This window comes from Lagopus muta, chromosome 1, assembly GCF_023343835.1.
Source record: "Lagopus muta isolate bLagMut1 chromosome 1, bLagMut1 primary, whole genome shotgun sequence".
Lineage (NCBI taxonomy): Eukaryota > Metazoa > Chordata > Aves > Galliformes > Phasianidae > Lagopus > Lagopus muta.
The window spans coordinates 122,372,275-122,394,420 of NC_064433.1; the positions used below are offsets into that span (position 1 = coordinate 122,372,275).

Here is a 22,146-nt window from a genome sequence, read left to right on the forward strand (position 1 = left end):
GCATGCTGCAGGCTAGATTTAAGGAATTCAGTGTGTTTAAATCACTATCGTGCCTAGAAGCCTAAGACAGCCTCGAGACCATTTAATCCCATTTCTGTGCAGAGATAACAGGCATCCATATTTTGTCTTTGAAGGGTGTCAGATGCCATGGGTGGGACAAAGACCAGTGAACCAAGAGAAGGTGAAGCTTGTGTCTGTACTTGGGGTCCCAATACAGCAACTTAGCTGGTGTTCAGCTAAGGTTATTGTCACGGAGTTGACCAGATCAATCTATGTCCGTGACGGGGCGACAGGCCTCTGCCCTCCCCCTCCACCCCAGTCCCACAAAAAATGGGAAGGAAGGAAGGGAGAAAAAGAGCAGCGGCAACAATCTATGGAGGAAAACTTATTTTACTATAATATTGGAATACAAGATAACACAATATATACAATTTAATTGAAATTGAGATTAATAAATCAGACAAGATGAGAGAGAGAGAGTTCCCGGGACTGATTCAAACCTGAAAAGCTTGGAACGGCTAGGAAAGCACCCTCCAGCACCCACTGCCAGGCAGCAAGAGAGCGCCCCCCCCACCCGGAAGGGCCAGATCCCGTGACTGCTGTAATGTACAGGGATAGGAACTTGGAATTGGGGCAGTGACACTTCAATGCCCCGTATACTACATGATGTTTTGATGTGGAATACTGAAATCCAAAAACAAAAAAAAACAAAAACATAGAACCATGACCGTTATCCCCACTTGAAATGAAACAATCAAGAATAATGGGAGAAACATTTGTGAGCTTACAAAAAAGTCTTGGATTTGGACCAGAACTTTTTCATTTATATGGTATATTGAAAAACACTTATATTAACAATCTGGCTAATAAAAGCTTTTCACTGCAGTGCAAAGTGAGCAGTTGAAAAAATAGACATATTCTGAGTTTTGTTTTTTTTTTCCTCTAAGTTAATTCCTTCAGCAGTAAGATTTGTGCTTAGGCAGAATTAGCTCTGAATTTGTGAGATTTTATGCAAAAGCTGCATTGTGCTTCTTTTCATCTCCTTTAAAGGTTATTCCTCTTCTCTGTGACTGCACTTCCTCATGGGCATCTCCATCCTGGTGATTTGAGCGGTTTTAAAACCTGGCAGTATAGATACTGACACCAAAGAGGGCTCATCCACAGAAGAGAATGTGGAATATATAGAAGCCACACTTCCCAAAGGCGAATGTCAGTGATTCTCAGTTACAGTAGTAATTTCTTTTCCCCTGAAACAGATGGTTCTAACATTTATCTGAATCTCTTGGAGGACAGAAGGGGACGATGCTCATCGCAGGGGTTGGAAGGGATCTGAAGAGATCACCAAGTCCAACTCCTTGCTAAGCAGGTACCCTACAATAGGTCACACAGGTAGGAGTCTGGATGGGTCCTGAATATCTCCATAAAAGGAGGTTCCACAACCTCTCTGGGCAACCTTTTCCAATGGTCCATCACACTTAGCACAAAGAAGTTCTTCTGCATGTTAATATGGAACTTCCATGTTCAAGTTCTAGGCCATTACTCCTTGTCCTATTGCTACACACTACTGAAAAGGGCCTGGCCTCATCCATTTGCCTCTTACCTCCCTTTAGATATTTTATAAATGTTTATCAGATCCCCTCTTAATCTTCAGGCTGAACAAATCCAGGTTACTCAGCTTTTCCTCATATGGGAGATGCTCCAGGCCTTTAATAATCTTTGTGGCCTTCTGCTGGACTCCTTCAAGGAGTTCCCTGTCTTTTTTGAACTGGGGAGCCCAAAACTGGATGCAGTGGTTCAAATGTGGTCTCACTAAAGCAGAGTAGAGGGGGAGGATCACCTCCCTCACTCTGCTGGCCACACTCTCTTTTAATGTACTCCAGGACACCATCGGCCTTGTTGCTCACCAGAGTACACTGTTGGCTTGTATTACCCAGGTCCTCTCTGCAGAGTTCATTTCTAGCTGGTCACCTGAGGTGCTTGCATGTTGCTAACAGGGAAGGTTAGCAACCCTGTATCTGTTTGCACATCTCCACACAGCACTGTACTGCCAGACAGACAAGTTTCTGGGCAGTGCTCAAACGCCTAATTTATCTGCAAGTGTAATACTGTATATAACATGTAGTATGAAGGACACAGACATCTCTTCCCATCACTGTTCTCAACACACACAAAAGTAGCAGTTTTCAATGCTTGTATAAAGATGTGCTACAACGCGGTCCTGGAAATCCTTTCAATATGCTTATGAATGCGGTTACATTTTATATTATTATAAAGCAAATCCCTGCTTTAGTGACCTAGATATTTGTTACTGCTGGTGTTGGGTTTTTTTTTTTTTTTTTTCCTGTTGCTTTTTTCTCTAATGTCTGGAATGGACTGCCCAGGGAGGTGGTGGAATCACCGACCCTGGGGGTGTTCAAGGAAAGACTGGATGTTGCTTGAGGGACATGGTTTAGTAGGAGCTATTGGGAATAGGTGAACGGTTGGACTGGGTGATCTTTTAGGTCTTTTCCAACCTTAGTGATTCTATGATTCTCTACACTGTAATCATTATAACTGGCAATTCATACATATAATCTTAGTGCAGAAGATAATTCCTCTTCCCTGTCCTTTGACCTACCTTTGATTTCTACTTCCAGTTCCATCTCATGCTTTGTAGTGGGTTTTGATTTACTTATGACCTTTACTCTGTGATCTACCCTTCTTTCTGACATTCAGGGAAAAGTCTTTCATAGCCTTGGTAAACTGCTCCAGTCCTGATGTGAATTGAAGATAGGATCTATCTTTTAATAAAAACAGAGTTTAATTTTTCCCAAACTGAGGAGATGCTGACCTTCATCTCTAGCCCAGTAGTGGAGACATAAAGTTCAGATTGTGAACAGAGGAAATGAGCTGACAGGCCAGTGAGGTCATGATCTCAACTTCAATGACTGAGAAGAAAGTTCCACCACCCCAGTCAGGAGCAGGCAACCAGGGGCACTGGGGCAACCCTGGCTCTGGGCATCTCTTTGGTGATGGGAATAAGCTGAAGCCAGCTTGGACACAGACTTGCAGATGAGGATCAGGTGTAGGCTCATTGAGGGGTACTATGGTGAGACATCGCCCTGGCACAGCCATGTGGACCTCAAGGCCCTGAGAAATTATGTGGCCAGTGTGTGCTTAAGTTGTTAGTAAGTCATAGGTAGCAAATTACAGGAACAGCTGGGTTTCCCCATCACAAGTTAAAAGGTACAGATCAGAGCCTTGCATGCCCTGTATTGCATTATGTCCTGAGCAAACTTACTGCTGGCTTTGGGCCAGGAAGTAATTTTCCAGTCATTTTTCCAGCTGCAGACTGGAGTGCATTGAATGTAGCCTTTATACTCCTCAAACATTAGGCCCTGAGACAAAGAATATGTGTGCTCTACAAAGACGTTTTGTTATAATGAGGTGGATTGTATTTACAGTTGGGATTACAGTACATGGAAATCAAGATACAGAAATACAAGTGAGAAAACCTCTTGCTGATGATACCGAACAAAATAAACCCCATAGGAGCTGCCATATACTTACATAGTCATCAGGTGGCTCATTGGGAAAGCTGAATATATTGGTTTTGTAAGGTTCCCAGCACATCTGCAGTTGTTTCAGTACATTACAGGAAAATACTGCATATTTTGAGCCATATGAATTGCAGGATTGACATAGAAATTGCTAGCATCTCAATTAGTTTTATTTCACAACAGGCAAATGGGAAAATTTCAGAATCTTCTTTAGAATAGAAATTCTGAAATATTAATATAAACAAAATATGAAAATAATCTAGGATTCACTGAAATGCTTTACTTATTCAAAGCATTACAATGGCTTATGTTGATGAATTCCAATTCTAAGCTGCAGATCATGACTGTGCATTGTCTTGAGGGAGCTGTTAGACCAAATCTCATTCATTCCCACACAGGGAGCAGTGTCCCTGGCCTGGCTCCATCTTCTGTAAAGCACTTAAATTCACAAGACTTCCAAGATAAATCTGACAGTTTTGTAAGAAAGGAGTTGTGTGCATTATAGGAAGCAGATCATTTCAATAATTTCAGCAAAAGCAAAAGGGAAAGGAAGTCTAGAACTATAGCTCATAGTTCAACTCAAACATACACACATACAAATAAAAATAATTTTAAAAAGTCACCTTTACGCTCATTCAAGGAAACATTTCTATCCATCCCCCTCAGAATGAAGTTTTTCACTTGGTTATTATGAACTTTTTAGCAGAATAACAGAAACTCTGCAATGATGGGGTTCTTTGAAAAGCATCCAATACCTGATGAAATGGTTTTAAACCCAGTAGTGGAACTTCAGCTCTAAGCAGACGTCCTCCCCTGCTCCTGCCTATCCCTGTGCTATGTTTAGCACTCCTTTTCTGTTGCTCCTCAGCTGAATGCTGCTACCTAGCATGCAGAGGATCTTCTGTTGGAGAGGTTGCAATTCAAATGACTCAGATAAAACCTATTATTTCAGCTGTCTAAAAATAAAACAAAAGGCTAATTTTGAGTTAAGCAGGTGAAGGAAAACCTTTTGATGACTGGTGCCCACAGATGGGGTTGCCGGTGGGTTTAGTGGAGAGGCAACTGTATGGAACTGGGATTAGGGTCTGAAACTTCTCACAGAAGCACAACTGCAACTGGGGAGAAAGTTGCATATAGCTGTATTTCACTGAAGTAAAATCTGTTTTTGCTCTTTTAGGCTGTAGTTTTAAAAGTTCTGCTTTTCTGGCTTATTTTAGTCACCGGTTACTCTAGAATTAAGTAAACTGATTTGAACAATTGTTGTGTTTGCACTGAAGAACTTCCTATGAGTTAATGCTGTGGACGTGTAGTAGTTTAGTTTTTTGTTCTTGTAAGTAAATCCAGCGTGCGTGCCAGTGTGAGGCAAAACAAATCAATCTTTAAAAGTTGCTAAATATCCTTAGTGAAATGGGTTTTGGTGACTATGCAGAGTGTCTGCAAATTGAGCTGGTTTTTTTTTTTTTTCTGGAGGGCAAATATGGAATTAGTAGAGCAGCTTCATGAACCTTAGACTACCTCAGATGAATTGGAGCTCACAGACAGGTGAAAAACTCAGATCAGAAGAGTCTTCCCATTTTGACTTCAGAGCAGTCTCAATAACATATGTGTTCAACCTTGTGGAATTTTGGAAAGCCTCCATATCTGATTCACGCATAATGAAGATATCTGCTATTTAAATCAATAAATGTGGTTGCTATTTTCTTCCAGAGAGTAAAGTTCTGGTGAGCGTAGCTGTTTGGGTGATGTTTTGTAATTGGAAGGACTGCATAATCCTAATATTTATTAGTGTGCCACTGTCAGATAAAAAAATATTCCTTATATGGCTAAGAAATGCATACTATACTTTTAATAACTACAGTGCTGCCTTTGACAAATACCAGTTGCATATGAGTATGAATCTGCAGACCCACCAGGTTGTCCAAAGCCTTACAAGGTATTCTTTGTACGTGTTGGTGGGCAAGAAGCTGGGGAATTCCTTCGTATCTCTATTTGACTTCAAAAAATAAAAACTGAACATCAGGCTTCTTCTTGTGTTTTATCAGCTGATAAAGTACACCATGCAATCTAATTCCATGAGCATTTTAGTATTCTGTATGAGCCAGAAATGTAATAATTCTTGGGCCGTGTGATATATTTCTCAGTGCTGAGGTGATAGAAACGAAAAAGAAGGAAAGTATTAAAACACAAAGAATAGAAGTGCTTCTTGTTTCAGAACTGTGCCTGCTTCCGAGCAGTTCTCTGTTCTGTCACCTGATTTCTTCAGTGTGACCTGCCTTGTGAGATATGCAGGTATTTCCTCTGCTTCTGCATGTGACAATATAACTGTGCTGTATCTTGTGACATATTGTGCTTCATTCTGATGCCCCATTTTACCTGTGACAGAAAACTATTGGTAAAACTGCGACAGGGAAAAATAATTCCAGGAATCCATTGATTACTATTTTTACATGGGTGTGTTTTCCTTTATCTACAGCAATAATGATTTGGGTAGTCATTTCATCCGGCCTTATGAATGGCAGCATACTCTTTGTTTGTTTGTCATGTAGCAATCAACCATATTTCTCATGTGTTTCTCCTTCAGAAAGCTTTTTGGTTTTTTTGAAGCTGTGTTAGCACTGCAGTTAGCTGCATGTTTCTGCCACTAGAGCAATGTCTTGAGATTCAGACAATGCCTTAAATGACTTGGTTACTGGAAGAAATCTGTTTTCTGGCTTCTCCCTGCCTGGCATGCACTCTTCTACTCTTTCTCTTGTCCACGTTGAGTATAAACTCTTTGGTTTTGGTGGCTGCCTTTGACTAAATATTTGGACAAGACATAGCATGATGTAATCTTGATTTTTTTTTTTTAACTTATAGGAACGTAATAATGCAAACAAGACTGTTTCAGATGAATCAGGATTTTAGCCTTTAACAATTTCATTGGCAGGCTCCAGTGGGAGTCTGAAATGCAGTTTTCCTTATGCCATATGCATGCTGCAGTTGCTGTGACAGTTTTGCAGGAGCTGGAGCATTTCCTCTCCACAAAAGAAATATTGAGCTAAAATGAAGGCCAGTAAATGCTTAATTGCTGTTACTAAACCATCTTTCATATATATACTGTGAACACAAAACATATTGGATGATGCTGCTGTCTGGCACATTTTTGTAATACACAAAACTGGTAAACCAGAAACAGATGGAAGTACTGAAGTGGGAGAAATGCCCTATTCCCTAATTAACTTGATAACAATGCAGGAGAATAACAATATTTAGGTTTGAGCAAGACCATTGCGTTAATATTCTCTCAAATAGAAGATGGGGAAAAAAGGACATGAGAATTACTATTCAGGATATATATATTATTACACATTATTACACATTATTAATACACGTTATTACATTACCTGCTCATGTTTATCACACAGAAACTTATAAAACATCTGTCCTTTGGTTCAGTTCCCTATAATTATTTCTTGAACCATCAGATATTCTTCTGTAATCACTGTATAATGTGTTCTTGTGTATCAGCATAATGCCAGGCATGGAGGAATTTAGTTTAGAAAAATACTGAGTTTCTGAAAAAGATTTTCTGAAAAAAAAAGTTGGAAATCAGATGTAAATTGGATCTGTACTTGTGGTTATTAAAACGAGTCTGGAATGAAAAAAAATTGTTAAAGGTCTCTTTAGACCTAGTAATTCTTGATCTGGGAGAGCTGCGTTCAATTCCTTTCATGCCTGAGAGGTCCACACCTCTGGACCTTCAGCTGTGTAAAAATGTGTACAAACTTCTGCTCTTCTACTTTTACATTTCTGCTTTATGTGGTTAGATATGCAGATGATGAAAAGCTGGAAGTCTGAAAGCTAGAAGTCGGGTGTCTGATGCTTTGCAAGAGTGGGAAATGGTTTAGTGGGCATGGTGGTGATGGATTGACAGTTGGACTAGATGATCTTAGTGGTCTTTTCCAGCCTTAATGATACTGTGATTCCTTCATCTAGAGCAGAAGTGCAGATCCATGTAGCTTAAGAGCTGAACTTAATCTTGATTCATGTGACCACATCATCTTAAGGCTCCTAGCAGTACACTAAGGTGTTATTTTTATCATCTTTTGACTGAAAAGCGTAGGCAAGAACAAAAAACCTGCAGCTGAAGAAAGTGAAAATCCAACATATATCCCATGGGCAAGTGGTTCAAATCCTTTTCTGGAAGGCAAGAAAATCAAACTGCCACATTCAGGAGGAAAAGATAGGCTTGGAACTTCTGAGCCCTGGGCAACGAGTCTAAAATTCACTGTATTACTGAGCAAGATTACAACTACTGTCCAAAAGCTTCCTCAACTTTCTAGTCTTTTGCCTTTCCTAAAAATACATTTCAAAAACAGTAGTGGTTGTTTTATTATTATTTCATGGAAAACCTTCAAATGTTCCATCCACCTTCTGTTTTTTGCTTTATTTGGCAAGAGATGGGAAGTTTTTAATTCGTTTTCATCCAAATCAAAATACTTTGTTTGCATATTTTCTTTTGGATGTAGATCTAAATACCAAAATGTTCCAACAATCCCAACTTCAGCAAAAGGGGGAGAGCATGAGTATTGTGCTGTTCCTCTTTCCTCTGGGCAAGCTGCTCTATAAGCACAAATCAAAGTAAGATTCTGCTCTTAGTGTTCTGTGTAAGGAGATCCTGTAGTGCAGAAATCAAGCTTTCTGAAAACTGGGGGAAGAGTGAAGTGAGTCCAGGCACTTCATTTCAGACCTCTGAAGCTAAATGCAGCAGGCATTGTTCAGCCACAGGTAGAAGTCTGATATCTACTGCTAGCTGCAGGAAATGGGGCAGATTGTGCTTATGAAGGCCAAGCATAGTTTGTCTGAGTCATGATCATGTTAAATTTTTATTAAGTAGAAATGGAAAAAGAAAGGGAGAAAAAGGGGAAAAGATTCCATGTAATTACTTTTCTTCCTCATTTTAGAAAAAAACTTCTAATGCTCTGGACAGGGGAACAGGCTTTCTCTTCTCCCTGTTCCCCATCCCCCAGAATAACTTCCAAAATCTCTTTTTACCCTTTGGAATTAGCTTCATGGCACTAGAGGAATTATGGTATTTCAAGTATTTGCTTGCTGTTGTCTATAGAGCAATTTCTGATCATCTCCTAAGAACTCTTTCACATCATATGCTTGTGACTGATGGACACAAACCTACGCTGGGAAGAATGCTCAGTGGAGACAGGAAAAGACGATGTGCTCATGAAGCTCTCTGAAAAAGGTAGGGAGTGACCACAGCTGAACTTAAGGGAAATGGAGGGTGGCCTTTGTTTCAGGTAAATTACTGTATTGGTTGAGTGGATCAACTGGTCCACAGTTTTCCCTGAGTTAATCAAGAGACGGAATGTCTTCCAGAGGTAACCAGACCAGTAATGAGGAATGCGTGTACATGGCTCAGACCCAGGATAGAGTATAAAATTGAGCAATCAGTGAAGTGAACTTAAAGGGCTACTCTTCTGAACTGGCTTCATGCCATGCATCCCTTTCTGTTGGGAATATTTTGTGTCATGATAGTGAGTGTATAAAACCTGGAAATGAGAACCACATTTGCATTGTGATCCAAATGTATGTTGCAACTGCTATATTGTGCTTGCGTGGTGATTTCAACACGTTGCTGTATCTCTCTGCTAAATCAAAATCCTATGTAATGTCAAACGTCATCAAATGTGTAAATGTGGTATTAACCTCTCCATGAGAAATAACCAAAAGAATCTAGTCAGAGAGCATTGGCCTCTGACTCTGTTCCTGATGAACTTGCAGAAACTGAGAAGTCTGTAATGCTGTTTTCCTGATATTACTTTCTCAAGAAAGCTACTGAGATAGTCAGAAAAATATAACATGAAAGGGAAATCTGCAATTGGACCAGCTCTGCATGAAGATGTGATCCACTTTAGGAAAAGGTCAAAAATTGTTCCAGGTATACTACATTACCTTACCTGAGGATGCACTGACACTGCATCTTTGGGAGGAGGCAAAAATCTTGCCCAGTGTTCAGCCAACTTCTTCCTGAAGCTACAGGAGGCACCCTCTTGGAGGAAGAATGGGCTGGATGGCTAGTAGGGGGATAGGTATTCTTCACCTGCTTGTTCTTGAGGTGCCCGTCCACATGAGCATTGATGTTACATTTGTTTGTGAAGTTTTTGTGGTTTAGCCAGAACAGGAAAGAGTGCATATTTTGTGAACCTTGACAGTGTGTTTGCATCAGTAACTTTCTAAATCAGTGGCTTCCACTGTGCTCATGTTATATGATAGAGTTTTGGAGTAAGAATATTAGAAGGTCAGCAGTCAAACATTCAAAAGTTAGGAAAACTGGTATTTAAAACTCTGCATCACTACGTTCATCATGATGTACCATTTTTTTGCACGTTTCTATGATGCAGTGTTAGGAAAGTAAATTACATGCCACACTTTAATAATTAACTATTAACAATTTACATACTTTGGTTGTAATTACTTTCTTAGTTACCGTGTGTCTCTTCTGAATGTATTTGTGACGTATTTTAATATATATTATTGAGATTTTTTTTTTCCTGTCCTTTTGGACAGAAGACCTCAGCAAAGTGCTGAGCTAAAACTGTCTGAGTTTGTGTCACAACTTTGTTACTAATTTTTTGAAAGGCTCTACTGTTTCCTTATAAGTCTGTTGAAGAGGACAATGGTTTTTCCAGAATCTCCTTTACAGTTTGAAAGGATCAATTAACATTTGAAGTAATAAAGTGTGTAGGAGAGGAAAGTATTGTTTGGAAGCCATCTAAACATTATTGCTCACCAGGAGTAATTAGCAAATGATGCATCCAAGTCTGTACTAAACCGTTTCTGAACAAATCTCTAAAGGAAACAGTTGTGGTTTTCTTCCAGAGTTTAATCACTTACCGAAAGACCTGTACAGAACAAGAACATTATGTTAAATTTAGAGCAACCTAATCTATTTATAAACACTGTATTTTGTTTGACAGGTTCAAGTCAGTTTCAAATAGCCTAGTCCCTTTTTTCCTAAAGAATGATGTAATGTATCCTGAGCTGAAGCTGGGAATGATGCTGGAATCTCTACTGAAAAATGGTGATTTATAATTGCCTTTCAATTAACATTTTTAAGTTTTAAATCACTGAGAATGTTTCTTGTATAAACTCCAATATATCTGGAAGTGAAAGTGAGAAATCAGAAGGAAGGGTCTTTTAATCAATTGCTGCTTCTTTCTGACAACTCTGGACCATTTCTTAGTGGACTACAAGCTTAGTTATACTGTATTGTCACTTTATTCTTTGCAGATTTATGATAATTTAGTGGTCTTCCAAAGGCCAAGAGGCAACATTCGGCAGTGTTTACATTATGTAGGGGTCACATCTGTTCAAGCAGGCATTTCAGCTACCACACTTACTATGTGGCAAGAGTAAGGATGACATTCAAACCACTGTGCAAAAAATAGATGTGGTAGAACAGAAACACTTAGTAAGTAAATGAAGTGCACAAAGTTATATACTCAGGGAGTTGACATGCTACATTTTTTTCCCCCTTCATTTTATGAGGCCATTGAATCAGAGAAAGTCTAAAATAAGTCGTTAAAACTTCAGAGGCTTGGCAATATTACATTTTGAAAATGTAGTCTAATGAGAAGCCAGCTGTGGTCATCCCCAACCAAAATTGCTTTTCCCTGAACTACTTGTTTAAAATGCCAGCTGGCCAGCAACCAGCATATACGTAATGCTCTGTGTATTGGCATTTTGTAGTTGATATGGAACTCGACATGTTTTTTGCAGCTCAAATTTAATCCTAACATGGCTGAAAAGATCAGACCACAGAAATGGAAATAGATCCACAGAATAACATAGCTTTTACTTGTTTGTGTAAACATTAAGAAGTGTTTAAAATTATGTCCAGAGATAAGTTTCTTTCATTTAAGCCCTACAATGACTCTCTGAGCTAAAAATTTCACTGCTTACTTGCTTTGTGTCTGGTCTGAAAGAGAAATACATTTGTATCTGCCCCTTTTGTGGAAAAGGATGTTGGGAGATCCAGGACAGAAGTATGGTAGCCTTCAACTCTAGTTCCACTGTTAGTATCTCTTCACAAATACCACATTATGCAGAGTGGATGCACCCTCTACTCTGGGGCCATTGAGGAGTGACTGAAATTAAGATCTGATAAGTACCCAGAATTGAATTTCTAGGTCTACGTGTGTGGAATACTATACTCATTTCCCTGGTAGGGCCACAGGCTGGATGAGAGCTTCCAAGCTTTTTGGATGGGCTGAGTCAAGAGATGAGATTGCAGCACAGTACACATCTGCTTCACTGTGGAGGTACCACCCAGCTTTGAGTCCAGAGGCTACAGTGCAAGATTAACATGGGCGCTGTGGTTCAGCATCCTGTTCTGGTGTCTCACCTGTGTGACACATTTTTGTGGGAGTACTCTGTTATCTCCAGTGAATGCAGACCTACTGAGAATAACTCATTTTAAGAAATAGGTCCAACAAGACGTATTAGGTGTATATGCTTCTAGGTGCATTTTCATATGGGAAGTGTTTACAAAAGGCAGTCTTTCACACCAATCTTATCTTCATGTGATGGAGCACTGAAGATTTTCTCTAGACTCTGTATTATTTGTATTCCCTAAAAGTTTAACAAGTTTACATGAATCTCTCATTGCCTAGAACAGCGTTTGTATTTTTTCCCAGAATAATGAAGCTGTTTCACAATCACTGGCAGACTTGAGGCCAATAAGATAACATTTCCTGCATGCTTCACATTCCAGTCTCTTGGATGGGAGCTTTTAGATACGGTTTCTTAAATACAGTTGGAGGTTTGAATTGAAATGTCTCTGAATGTGGCTCCAAGTCTCAGTCAGTCCATTTCTTGAAACACTGAATTACACTGATGTGTTGACAGAGTATGGCTATGCAGTCCATTAGCAAAAGTCAACACCTGCTCAATAGAAAGCAAGAAACTCTTGTACACAGCTGCAGCAGCTAAGAAGAAAACCTAAAAAGTAAAAGCTTGTTATTTTCCACAAATAAATTTAAGTAGGCATTTCTTTTTCACTTGTTCTTACCCAGCCTAGCACAAGCTTTCCCAAGGAATAGTTCATAGCTAAACTCCCAGTCTTCTTATTTGTCATTCATCCTCTGATCTGGTGATTTATTTTTTCAAACAAAAATGCTCCTCTATATTCACAGGAAAAAATGCCATATAACCCATTAACAAAGAAAGTTGAGTTACAGTGTATTTCCCATTAAACAGAGGGTTCTTCATCTAATAGAGCCTGTTTGCTATCAGTAGGGCCCAGGGAAACGGCTTTTCTTTTCTTCAGAGTTCACTAGAGCAAAATACTGGTCATTCCATTTGTACACAGATAGCGACCATATCAGAGCAACCCACTTCAAGGCAAAGCATCATTAGCACAACTTGTGATCTTACTGTGTGGGTTGTGTACCTTTATTTCCTTAAAACCTCTGAATTTCTACACTGTGTGAGTCTGACATAATTGCAGATCTGTATCTTTTCAAATGTGGTATTACAGGCATTTTGCAATACAGCAGTATTGCATGAGACATTACCTTGTTTCTATTTCATCACTCAATGTACTTATTTTGTGCCTTTAGTAAGCTGAAATACATCATGTGGGACTCATTCCTTCTTCCCGGGAAATGTTATGTTTTAATACGGTGATTTGGTTTAGTTAGATAGTTAGACATTTGTTATGTTTTCTTTTCTGTTCCTGCTTTTTAATAATGATATATGTTTATCTTTCAGAGAGCAAGCTCAAAACCAACATGTTTTGCTGTGGTCAGTTGAACGTTCCTGAGGAAGTTTGTTCCATCATCAGTGTAACATCCTCAAGAGAGCTGTCCCTAGGTAAGGGAAGGTGTAAATCTCTAGTACAAAATTCTTTTATGCTTAAACAGTGATGTTAGCTGCAGTTTTAACCCTAGAGTTTCAGCTGAGCTTTTGAATTTGCTGAGCTTGATCCACAAAGTGCCTGAAGATTTTGCTGTTTCATAGATAGTTTGTGCGAAGTTGATGGCAAGAGTTGATGTAAGCCTAGCACAACTCATTTACCCTGTACTGACAAGGAGAAGGCTCTCCACTAAGAGCAGCCCTCTGCAATTTATTGTAATTTCAGCAAGTAGAGGAATTCCAGGAAAACACAATGAAACAGTTTTAACAAGCTGCTAAAAAGTAAGGTTTTTTTTTTTTCTTTTTTTCTCAGGATTCAAAATCTCATGAATTCTGTAATGATCTGAGTTATGAAACAGGGTGAGATTTTACGTGGCACTTCTCTAGGGAAGAGAAAGACTGCATCAATGACATTTCTATGGGAATTAAGAAGCCTTAGTTTCTAGGTCATTGTCTTCCAGGATAAGGCAGTTGGGTCCAAGGATTTGCCACGAGGCTTATTGGGCTTATTGCCATTAGGGCAAAGAGAATTCACTACGCAACCAAGAATAAAAGAATGAAGAAGCCAGAATGCACAAGAAAATATGAGCCTGCTGCTTAAACCCAGTGAGGAGGCCACTTCCCATTGAAAGCCAAAGTCCTGTAGCTGGGTCACTCCTTGCTTATCTTGAAAACTGAATGCCTCTAAACATAGCTAGGAGCAGGAACTAAGGAAGATCCTTGGCTCAAAACTGAGGCAGTGGTTGGATTTTAAATGTTACTAGCAGTAAAGTGTTATTTGCATATATTACCTAAGGCTTTTAGGAGAGGCAGTGAATTGAACTTAAGTGCCTACTGTGAAATAATGATGTCTTAATGATCCTGCCACTTCCCTTGTCTCAACCATAGCCAGACCAGCTATGAGTGGAAAAGGAGCTCATCAGCTCCCTCTTTGCGCTCAAAATAATCCACCTGGACAAACTGGTGCTGAATTAATAAACTGGATTGCTTTATGGAAGTTCCAGTGAGTCCCAAAGCTGGAATAAAGAGTACCCATGTAGGGGTGATGTAGCTGAGAGCAGAGAAGAAAGGAACAGAGAGACAGTCTGGATAGAGGTTACTTTTATCTGCTTCGGAGCCATTAGATATGCTGTACAGCTAAGAAAACAACCCAAGATACAGACTATTTTTGATTAACATTTGCAGTAGGCATGAAACAGCACTACAGTCAAAAGAAGCAGATATGTGTTTTCTCTTGCTTTCTATTTTGGCCACTCCAGTGCCCCTCCTTTGTATGTTGGTGCACTAGAAATGTTCCTGTACCTTATCTGTAAACTAACTACACAGCAAAAGGTTATTTCTTAGCTAGTTACCACAGATAGACAGTAACTAAGGAGAAGTAATCATTCAGACAAAAGGTATTTTTCTCCTGTTTTGGAAAGAACGAGCCAAATAAGCAATGTCCCAGCACAGTGCCTTGGAAAATGAATGGTGAACACCATATTCTCAGAATGAAACAAAATCTCACTAATGTAAAACCAACTCACCTTGATGCAGCTTTGTCCGTCCACTGAATACCACATCAGAGAAGAATTAAGGATGCTCTGTGTGCACAAAGTCACTGTGATTTTCTCTCCTAATGGAACATGAGGGAAGAAATGCAGTTTGCTTTTGCTGCTCCTTTTGATTTCCTTTGGTTTACTCCCACAATGCAATATGGATACTGTTTCTTGATTTTTCCCATATCTCCTTTTCACAAGGTTGTGCATAACACTTTTCTCCTAGATTCCATGGGCACTTACACCTCTTATAGGGTCATAGAATCATAGAATGGCCTGGATTGAAAAGGACCACAATGATCATCTAGTTTCAGCCCTCCATTCTGTCCTCCCTTCTTTGCTAATTATAAGGGCACACAAAGCACATTCCAATTCTTTCTCATGTTGGATGTTTTCGTGTGTGTGGTGTTTTTTATTCTGGCTTTGTATATGATTTGCTTCATCTTCTTCCATTCACTCTGCATAAATGGGTGGGCTCTGGGGCCCCTGAGAACAGAGACTTTCTATACCAGTATGCTATAGCCCAGCAGGCTCCCTCTAGCACAGGCACATTTTCTGTAAGGTTGCTGGCAATATGGGTGACTCCCGAACTCCTGTTACATGCTCCAAATCTTGCTGCCAATATATGGCTGTCCTGTATGCAGCACTGCTATTGCCTTGCTTGTTGGGTACAAGAGTGGATGCAATATAGCCTGGAGCATGTTTTGAAGATGGGAATCCCTTGGTACTGCAATCTTGGCTGTTTACTGTCTGCTACACACTGCATGAGGGCAACTGATACTTAAAACATAGAAACATTAGAGTTTTGAATCTAACCCCTGTGAGTCTCAACAAAGGTTTACTGGGTTAGTTGGGTTTGGTTTTATTTATTTATTTATTTATTTCCTGGGATTATATCCCTCAGGGCCTTTGAAAGGGTCTTTAACACAGAGCATTTCCATTTAGGTTTTCAAGTAAATGCTAATGTATTTTTATAAAAACACTCTTGAGGTAGCCAGAGCTGCTGATCTTGCATACCAAATGTCAGGGCTCAGAATCACTCTGAAAAACTTGGAAACTTTCAACGTTTCAAAGTCTGAACAGAGCCTCTTGATTTGAACCTTCTAATAACCCAAACATTGGGCCTTTATCAAAACAATATTTTGGTATAGATATTTTCTTGTGAAAGATATCTTAGTCTAAATCTGAGCATATTTTATATTGCCTCCCTGTATGTTATATCAAAGCAGTGTATTTCATTTCTAGTTGGAATTAACATTTTATTAATTACAATATGAAGAAGATTTAGAATTCTTAAGTAATTTGCTCAACTGCTTTTAAAAGTTTACATCATCGAATGAATCCTCACTTGCATTATACCTCTTTGTTTCTGTTTGCATATCATCTGCAAAGAGCCTGCAATTTGCTCACTCATTCAAAAACTGCATTCCATTTTACCAAAGAGAATTCACATTTGCAAGCACTCAGTTGCAACCCTTCAGCCCAATTTAAAGTTGATTTGACTGGGTATGGAGGTTATGTTACACTTTTTTTTCTTCCCACTGCATAGGCTTAACATCTGGAATCAGGTTTGTTAGGTGAATATTATCAATTCCAAATGTAAATTCTGCTTTCTGTGAATATTAAGCAGCATTTCTTTGCAGCTTGGTCTTCTGACTAGCATTCAGGCAAGTGACCTCATTTACTAGAATTCTGGGGAAAGGTAATACGTATGGGATACTGAACGCAGGGCCACAACAAACCACAAACACTTGTGGAAGCTTTTATTTTCAATTATTTATATAAACATAATTCTCAGGGATCAGAAAATCACTATCTGCAAAGATGAACCATTATCTCATTTAAAAGAGCTAAGAATTCATGGAAGCTTGACTTCTGTATGATAGAAATGATCATGTCATGAAAAAGTCTGCACAGCTCATTAAAAGAAAACTAACATTGGTCTCTTTCAAATATTTTAGCCTTTTTGCCTTCAGGTGAACTTAAATGAAAGACGGAAATAGGAAAGAAGGAAATCCTCTACTCAAATGCACATGCTGTAAGTAAACATGTTGCTTGCACAGGGAAAGGGTCTTTTTGTGCAAATGCTGTTACAAAACTGGAAATTCTGAAACATTCCAATTAGCGTTTTTCATGTATTATATTTAACTTATCCAATGTAGCTTCTGATTTTGCTATGCTAAGATGTCAAGTGGCGGCAATGAATTGAATAAAACGTGACTATCAAGAAAGCAATGCTTCATTTGTTGCAATGCACAACAGTGCACAGAAAAGAGGCAAAAAGTAATCCAATATATCCAACCCAGCAGTGTGAGCAGCATTCTGAGAAGTACAAAGTGCCAGAGTTCCTCTACCTTCTGATCTTCCAATTATCACAACATAGTCTTGCACTTTGCAGCTTGTTATTGGTATAAACACTATTTGCAATTCAGCTAAATGTTTACGTAGTATAGGAAAATGCAACACAGCCTGCTGCTCCACTTGCTTGTCCAGGGATGCCAAAATTCATGAAATTCAAGCACTGGCTGAAAAACGGCCTTGGCACAGTGAGGAAATTGATGGTCTCTTGCTAATCGACTTTCTCTGATTTCAAGGAAATTGTGCTTCATGTATTTCTTATAAATAATCAGAAAAGAATCACAGATATGGGAGCCTTGAATTCTCCTAGCCTGGCCATACTTGCAGGCCCGTATCTTTATGTAATCTCACAGGTAGAGGTGTTAAAAACATTAGTGTCCAGGTTAACAATCTCAGTCGGGAGCCGACTATTCTTTACCATGTGGAAAAAACAATTTAAACCAGGAAAATTATAGATTCGTTTCTGAACAGTAATAGAAAACAATATTTTGGTGCCTGCCTACAAGCAGTCACCACTGACAACACATTATAAAGACAAGCTGTGCTGTTAGTTCTGCTTCACCACATACCTGTTTGCTCTGTTTCCTGTACATGTATTTCCATCCAGCTCTGCCATGCATGTCAAAAACTGCCTTCTGCCAATCCTGTTCAAATCCTAGGCCTGAGGTACAAAAGGGCCATTATAACATAAATGAAAATCAAACCTAAGATCATAGAAAAAGACTTCTCCTGATCCTGTGGGGCCCCTTTCAGCACCAGCTTCCCTATCCCATCATCCTGCACATCAGTGCTTCATCCTGGGCAGCAGCTGTGGGAGCAGCTGTAGGGCTCTGCCATATGTCTGAGTGTTTGGCTGGCTTCTCCCACAGAGAGGTAGAGGGGAGAGAGGAGAAGAGGTGCTTTCACGTGCCCAGCCTTTCCACACCTCTGTTTAAGCCTTTGCACATTGACCTTTCCTTCCCCTGAGATTTGCTTCATTTTCTCTCAGTTAACACCATGATATAATGAAAATCTAGACCTTCAAATCTGTGTGAATTCAATATGACAAGTCAGACAACTGAAATTATAATGGGTCAACACTGTAGGGCTTTTGGAGACAGCACTAGCACATCTACTGCACTGACACTGTGCTCGGTCCTGTGGCAGAAAGCAAAGAGGAAGGAAGGTTTAGAGGCAGAACAGAGGAACATTTGCAGTCTGCCAGAAATTGCCCCTGAAGAGGCACTAGAAAAGCTGAAGTTGCTTTACTACAGAGAAAGTCCGTATGAGTAGAAGCACAGAATTGTTTGAGTTGGAAGGATCCCTTAAAAGCTACCTAGTCTAACTCCCCTGCAATGAGCAGGGACACCTACAGCTCCATCAGGTGCTCAGAGCTACATCCAGACTGACCTTGGATGTCTCAAGGGATGGGGCACTCATCACCTCTCTGGGCAAACTGTGCCAGTTCTTCACTACTGTAAAAAACCTTTTCTTATACAAATGTAAATCTCCCCTCTTTTAGTTTAAAACCATTTCCCCTTGTCCTATCACAACAGGCCTTTCTAAAGAGCCTGTCTCCTTCCTTCTTAAACTTCCATCTTAGTAACACAGAAAATACAGAAAGACCTGAAAGGGTTAGATACATTATTCATGTTTTCATGGAAGGTACGGCAAGGTCTGAATGATTATTTGGTATTTGCAGAACTGTGTTATTGTCATCAATGCCAGGCTCCTCTGATGAAGTATTTTTTCTCAGTAAATTTCAAAATGCTTAATAAAGAATGCTTAATTTCAGAGTAATTAACACTAATTATCATGAACCATATAATACAAATAAGTGCCTCCCGAATGCCTGGAGAAAGCAGTAATTTTATGCTTCCACTATAAACAATCCCATTACAGGAGGAAGAAGCAGTATTTGTAGAACACTAAAAATAGACAGACTTCCAGCCTGAGTCGTGATAGAATTTTAGAAAGTGTTAAGCCTCTTCTTTTTGAAAATAGCATACCTTCAGTTTGATACGTGAAAACAGTGGTCACATTACCAAAATTTAGATCAAAGCTTCTTATCGAAAAAAAAATTATGAAGTTTACAGCAACTCTCTATTGTTAAGAATGGGAAGACATATAACATGAGAAGCAGTTTGAACTTGAAAACTGAAACCAAACTGCAAACTGGTTGAAAATGTTTATTTAACTCAGCAAAAAAATCTCTGCCTGCATCTGCAATTTCTAGTCCCTGTAGGCAACAGAGATATTCAAAATAAGACGGAGAAGAAATGATATCATAGATATACTGATACAAACAGAACAGTGGACGTATCTCAAGAAAGATAGGCTTTTCTTAAATACTAAGTGATTCATCACTTGATGCATGCTAATCTAAACAAAAAGTCTGCACACTGCACCCAGTAAAAATAAAGGAAGCTGTCTGGTGACAGTACAGTTTGCAACAAAGCGTGCTGGCAGATTTATTTTGTGAAGTTTTGTGATTGATGTACGAGTTTTAGCTTTCGAGGTCTTGCAATTGGAGCCATTTTTAAAGCTCATTTTTGGTTTTGCTTGGATCATTTTACAATGCAACAGAAGTGGAATCATGGTTAATATCTTCATTCTAGAGGAGGCTAAATACAGAACTATTTTTCTACTTCTCACGATCGGATTTTTTACATTTTTCTCACTCCTTGCTCTCTGAAACTCCTTGCCTTTGCATCAGGAGGCTCCAGCTTGTCAGCATGGGCTGCCAATGTAGGCACAGATATTAAACAGAAGCACACGTGCAGTAGGAACTGCTCTGCTTGAATGCTAGGGTAGTGCGATCTCTAACATCACTGCCATCATATAGCAGTGTTCTGTATGGTGTGCCTGGCACTAAGAATGAGTGAGGAGTGCTGTGTGGTCCAGTGTCACATCTCCAAAGTAATGGTGCAGTTGTGTCTGTGGTCATGACCTGCTCTAAAACAAAATAGCATCATACCTGTTGGGTTGTCATAATATGCTTACTGAATCAAGCATGTATTGATGATGATCCATTTTACTTGTTTGGCAGCTAGTACTTACCTAGAGCCAATATTTTTGACTAATTAGAATAAAAGCATTTCTAGCTTTAACTGAATGTAAAATGTAGCATTTTCACTGTTTCTGCTTTGTATGTCTAGAACAACATGGGCTACAGTATGATTTTATCTTATTTACAGTGGCCCCAATTTACATTATCAGAGATGTGTCTATTGAAGCCAATGACATTGTAAGAGGATTAGGCTGGGGAAGGTGAGATAAGAAGCAGGCAATGCCAGCCCTGTGTTATTCAGGGTTGTTTTTCTGCCATGAATGAGTATTTAAAGAGCTACAGAAGCAGGAGTGATACCAGGCTTTTGGAAATACCTGTGAATGGAATGCAATAAACACACAAGAAATGTGTCTGTAGAAGTATGGAGACAAAAGGTTCATATTCCCTTTTTGTGGCCATTACTAGGATACCAAGTGGTATAAAAATGACTGTCTTGGGCCTGATTCTAGTCTCTCTGGTTGTCAAATGAGAGAGCTGCTTGGCTGTGAACCTGCTGAGAGATTAGAGTGAGGCTGTTTGTGCACTGAATTCCTAAAATATGTTGTTAGTCATAATCATGATTCAAAACTCCAGAGCCATTCTTCTGAGCAGTTTTTTGTTAACAGACTATCTGCCCACCTGAAAGTTAGGGAATTTTCAGTATTTCCATCTGCTGGATAAAAGCTTATGGGTGAAAGGGAGAACAAAATCTTACTGCAATTTATGACCACATACAGAAAGTAGGAACTGAGGGAAGTGACTCCCATATCTGAACATCCACCCTGTGAAAGCTTTCTCTTAACAAAAGCCATTGAAGTATTTTTTTAGCATGAAATAGCCTGTAATATTCACTGGTCTAAACTTGTTGGCACATTCTGAAATTTCATAACATCTTTTCACAGTCAACATTGGGCCCTGTGGCTGACAGTGGAGAGCCCAGTTCTGCCAGAGTGCTGGAGACCCTCTGCTCCATGTCCAAGGAAGAGTGGAGGACAGGCAACATCACGCTGTGTACAGAAGCAGACAAAGCAGCACCTTCTTGCTCCAGCCTGTGTGTCAGAGCCATCCACCTCATGTGAACACCTACTGGGAAATTCAGACCACCTGGGGAGGTAGCAAGCAAGGAGGTATGTGTGTGGGGTTAGAGGTTCATGATCTATGTCTGGCCAGCTGAACACATCAGCATGTCTCAAAACCTCTAGGGGTCGAAGGGATGCTTCAGCATCCTTCCAAAGAAAGAGCTGTGGATGTCATTTTGTCAGTGCCATGAAATTTTCTCATTTCCCACAGGGAGTAGGGAAGAAACCAGATCACCTCTGGGATTAATTGATATGCTTTGTATTTGCTGTTGGTTATTTTTCTCCTAAAGTTCTTCAGCTTTCATCAATATCTAATTGATTTATGTTATAGAAAGCTATGCATGTTCATCTGTGAATTTAAGAGTGTTGAAATCCTAATAAAATCCAATTTGATGAGGACAATCAGAGAAAAATAATATATGCAGAGTTGGTATGGCTTTTTCCAAATGACTTCCTTCTTCATTAGTTATCCCAGGAAGAAGAGGAATACAGTTTTGAAGCATGAGGAAATGCCAGGCAGTCAGAGGATGCATGTTGTTCAGGCTGCAGTTTTGTGACATGGTTCCTAATGAGCAGAAATCAACATCCATTACTTCAGCTTGCCAGATAAATCCCTACTCTTCTGCTTGCTCTAACCACTCCTTCAAAAGCATTTTTAAACTCCAGGCTGCTGGAGACCCACAGGCTTCACACGA

General features: G+C 39.5%; 1 long non-coding RNA gene across 2 annotated transcripts in view; it reads left to right on the plus strand.

Annotated features, from left to right (window-relative positions):
• Positions 1-21,807, plus strand: part of LOC125686248 (uncharacterized) — an 82,100-nt gene extending 60,293 nt beyond the window's left edge. For both annotated transcript variants that reach the window (XR_007373724.1, XR_007373725.1), the window contains exons 3-5: positions 13,305-13,406; positions 16,948-17,024; positions 21,275-21,807. This is a non-coding gene — a long non-coding RNA (uncharacterized LOC125686248). The remainder of the gene's footprint in view (positions 1-13,304; positions 13,407-16,947; positions 17,025-21,274) is intronic.
• The last annotated feature ends 339 nt before the right edge of the window (positions 21,808-22,146 follow it).